Genomic DNA, 4,903 nt, shown 5'->3' on the forward strand with positions numbered 1-4,903 from the left:
TGTCACAAAGCTGACATCATCTCAAACTAGTTCCTTGAACATGACAATGGCCTCCAAAGTCAACAGATCTCAATCCAATAGAACATCTTTGGGATGTGGTATAAGAGGCGATTCACATCATAGATGAGCAGCTGACAAATCTGCAGCAACTGCATGATGCCTTCTCGTCCATATAGACCAAAATCTCCCAGGAATGTGTCCAGCATCTTGTAGAAAGAATGCCATGAAGTGAGAAGGCAATAAAGGCAAAAGGCGGTCAGACCCGGCACTACAAGGTGTACCTAATAAACTGGCCAGTGAGTGTATTTGGCCATGAAGTCAATCCATAGTCAATCCATAGTCATTGTGATAATACTGTCTAAAGCAGAACACAGGGGATTCAATAAATCCCTCATTTAGCTGGAGTAAAGAGCAGCTGCACATCATTTCTCTCTCTGGAGGGCCCATCAGTACAATGACAGCCCATTGATTTCAGGGGACAGCATGTAATACTGAATTTCTCCTGTGGTGGCACTGCAGTGAAATGTTATGTTTCTCAATATCTTTCCAGTTGATTTTTTGGAGGACATCATGGAGGTTCTCCTACCCAGAGACTTTAGACATGCTGCACCAGTTCTTTGTAATGCACTACATTGTATTATCATATACATTTTGAGCATCTAGAGTTTTAAACATGCCTTAAAACATATCTTAATCTGATTTCTTTCCTTTTATACAGTCATAAGATATAGTTAATATTTCCTCAATTCGTTCCAATCTTCTGTTAGATAAATGAGAGTTATCTTTGCCAATACTTGGAGTGAGAATCCTCGGATGTTCTCTTTTTACTGCTCAGGGTATTTCTTTTTAGATGTCAGGCTGCAGGCTATTTTTAGAACCTGCAAGGTATGCATGTTTTTACCCCGGCAGGAATTCTATTTCAATGGATTTAAAACTCAAGATATGTAGAGCAATAATTGGGCACTACTAGATGTTTCTTCATCTGTACATATCCCAAGAATCTGTATGAGCCTGAAGCCAATGTAACCACAAGATGAACTGTCAGACGTCTCCTATGGATCACAGTGTTGATGGTAAAGTAACAACTCTCTTGGTTTATGTTTTCTTGATCAGACAATAAGTGATAAACATGGATGATTAAGACTGTTCGTAGTTCTTCACAAACATCTTTTTTCTCAGGATAATCTTTTGGAGTTGATATATTCAGTTTATAGGTATAGCTATTTAAAGGAGTATTCCGCTGTCCCAGTGTTCGAAACATTTTGTTCCGAACCCTTGGAGCAGGCAGTGGGAATCGTGGTGTCACAGCCACACCCCTCATTACATCATGCCACGCCCCCTCAATACAAGTCTATGGGAGGGACTTTCACCTGAAGGGGGTTTACTGCTCGTGGAAGCGTGGTTTGGCCTTGGTCTTCCTCAGGAACACCAGACACTCTCAGGTCTTGACTGTACTGTAGCTCAGCATGCACTCTACTGACTAGGCTAACTCCTCCCCAGAATATGTAGGAGTAATTTGGAGGAGTCCCATAGGTCACCAACAAGTCACCTGGTCACTGACACCTTCCTTGGTTACAGAGGCTTAGTAACAAAATTTAAAGGTATAAACACTTATTTACCACATTACTATAATATATTAACTCTATACATAACATAAGAGGGTGATGAGAGTGCTGAGGAGTGTGGGGCCAGGGGACTGGGACTGAGTCCACAGTAGAGCCACTTCTGTACTGGGCCACCACATTATTATACAGGAACACTCCCTCTAAATTGAGCACTGTATGAGGGCACAGGGAATGCCTACATTTAGCTATATAATGCAACAGGACAATAGGTACCAAAGCAGGAGATCAAGTGATGCATAGCAATCTATTGAGGCTAATGTCAAACTGTGCAAATGTCTTCCAAAAATTCTGCTAGACAATTGCATGATATCTATAGTTCCTGCATGTAGATTCTGCATGTTCCCATTCTCCAATGTCAATGCAGGTAGGGTAATGAAGTGAGGCTATAAAATACTCCAAGCAATACTGATGCATAGTATTATGCATAGTGCAAGGTGTGAGGGAGTGGCGCCACACCTTCAAATTTTAGTGTTCTCTTTATTCCTGTGGCATGCACCACTCATGCAGGTCCTTTACTAGGCATAAAATATAAGATCTGTCCAGAGTGTTTGTTTAAGGTAGGGGTGACTGACAAACCTGGCTTTTGGAACCAATGGCTATTTCTGCCATTTATAAGATTCAATAATAGAAGCATCTTTAGGTGTAAAGTCCCCTGCTTTTGTTAAAGAGAATCTGACAGCTGGCTCACCTGCAATAAACTCAATATACTGGGTTATAGTGCGGGTGAAGAGCTTTAAAATGAAGGGTCTCTTACTCTCTTACTTACATTTTTGGTGGCTACTGTGCAGAGTTCTGTGCTTTTATTTTTTCATTCATACTGCACTTCAGCACGCAATGGAGGTGGGGAGCCAGCTTGCCCAGCTCCCCTGTTTCTAAAAATAACTCACTCCCCATCCGCCCCTTTCCGTAACATGAGAGCCTCTGCACCCAAAAAATAATTGTTTGGTTTTGTGGTACATTTTATGGTAAAACGAAAGTTGTCATTACAGGCACTCATGTGGGTCTATAGGTTGAAAAATAAAAGAGTTATGCTTCTTAAAAGGAGAGGAGGAAAATAATGTTTCCTGAAGGCTAAAATGGGCTGAGTCCTTAAGGGGATAAATGTCCATCTGCTTTTACAATAAATAAGTCAATGAATTGTTGTCTTTTGACATCATCTGTGCACCAGGGGTACCCTGATGCCTCCTGTTTATCCTTTAGATGTAAAAACACTCTATTTAACTAGTTCAGGTTTAGAAATACTAAAGTATGCAGCTGTCATTAATATAATGATTGTTGTTGTTTTTATTATTATTATTATTTTTATTATTATCATTATTCTGTTGCGCCATCTAAATATAAACATATTGGGGAAGATTAACTGCAGGAGATCCTCAAAAGTTGCACATTTTTGCGCAGAAATGGTGATGTTTGCTTACAAATTGCCATTACTGAACAAGAATGTGTGACTTTATAGCATTTACGCTGCTTGTGCCAAGGGGGCATGAAGGAGGCATAATGAAGGCTGAAAATGGTCTCAACCTTGCATTAAGGGGATTTGTTGGGAGCATATCTTGTGACACCTAAAGTCGCAGAAATAGACCCTTCAATAGGTGGTGTAAATTTGTGCATCGGGGGCAATGACAGCTGTCTAGACTCTAAATTTGCTAAGAAGCATACACCTTTTAGTAAATCCAACAAACTAAAAATGGACAGCGCATTACATATGCATGGATGAGACCTGTGCCTCCTTATTTTAGCCCCAGCATAAAGATGCAATAGTACACAGCTTGATTGTCTATTATGGAGATGGCTGGTTTCTAGTTTGATACCAGTTTTGACATACTACTTTTGAGCATTTCCTGTACATTATGTTATTATTATAATGATTTTCTTAAAATGTACCTGTCATATTCCACAAAAAAAGTTAATTGTTAGCCAGCACCTAATCCAGATCATGTATATTTCATAGTTGTGTGTCTGGCACCTATATTTCTCTTACAAATACCTTCTTTCTGTTGCTTACTTCGTTTGCCATTCTGTGCTTTGAAGGGATGTGTCCTCACTCTGCATGACTCATCTTTCTCCCTGAGTGCTGGGTCTCGATATCCAATCACTGTCGGCTCCTCTGTCACCCCCTCCTCCCTTTTTTTCATACTGCAGTCTAATAGGGCAATAGCGAACACAGGGGAGTGCTAGTCCCACCCTCACTTAAGGGACTATGTCCCAGCCTGCACTTCAGCTTGGACAGGATTGCGTCCTGGATGGGACCCCTGGTGGTCTTTTTTATAAGCCATGATCGCTTCTCGGCCTTTTGGCTAAGATCAAGTGTAGTATCTGTTCTTATCAGTGGTTTAGTCTCTGGCCATTGATGTAGGATGGATGCTGCATGGAGGGGGCAGGTGTACCAGGGCTTTCCGGGGCTGGTTCTGAGGAATCAGCTCGATGGCTGTCCTGATGTGACCGGTTTCCTCCGCGTCTCGCCATGAGGTAGAGAGGTGTAGAGCCGAGGTACTTCTGTGCCTCGGGGAGTGGCACCCTGAGGTGTTATAACTCACTGAATGAAAGCACTGCACCATTACTCTTCACCTCTGGCACTCACCCTTGGTATCCCGGGCCTTCTGGCTAGGATCAGGGACATTTTTATAGATCCGGGCCGTATATCTGCACTCGTCCACTTATTTATTATTTTTTTTGTTTTTCACTGTGCCATGTTTGTGCCTTTATTTGTACACAGGATTGTCAGGATGCGGTAGTTCTTCTGGGTGTCCCTCCTGGTGGTCTAGGGGAAGTGTGTGTGGTCATTAGGTTCCTCACCTCCCTGCAACCCCTGGGCATCTTGGCTTTGGTCAAGATGCCATCAGTATATGGCTCCTCGGCTGACACCTTGGTTAATGCCTAGGTTGAAGCCAGGAGCATTTTCGGCTCCTTAATAGCTTCGGCGAAAAGGAGCATCGGGCTTAGCGATAGACCGCATCCTTTGTGCACTTTTTTTAGTGTGATACGTTTGCACTTTTTCTTGCACTTTGGGTGATAGAGAGCACTTGCCTTGGCTCTAAAATTTTCTTGTAATGTATATTAGAAAAGCTAATTTTTTTACCAAGATGTTCAACATAAAATAAAATGTTTTTGAATCTGACAGTGTCCATTTAAATACAGTCCTATATGAGAGAGAGAAAATAATTTTCTGAATATAGGTTTACACATTTTTTTTAAATATCCACTTTATACGCCCATCAGTTCAATAAGGCTTTTTTAAACTTTGTATTGCCTTGATTGAGGAATTGCATAAAAACTAT

At 41.4% G+C, this 4,903-nt stretch overlaps 1 pseudogene; it reads left to right on the plus strand.

Moving 5' to 3' along the window:
• Window positions 1–3,902: 3,902 nt before the first annotated feature.
• Window positions 3,903–3,993, plus strand: LOC130267861 (U2 spliceosomal RNA; annotated as a pseudogene).
• The last annotated feature ends 910 nt before the right edge of the window (window positions 3,994–4,903 follow it).

The sequence above is a fragment of the Hyla sarda genome, chromosome 4 (genome assembly GCF_029499605.1).
Source record: "Hyla sarda isolate aHylSar1 chromosome 4, aHylSar1.hap1, whole genome shotgun sequence".
Taxonomy (NCBI): Eukaryota; Metazoa; Chordata; class Amphibia; order Anura; family Hylidae; genus Hyla; species Hyla sarda.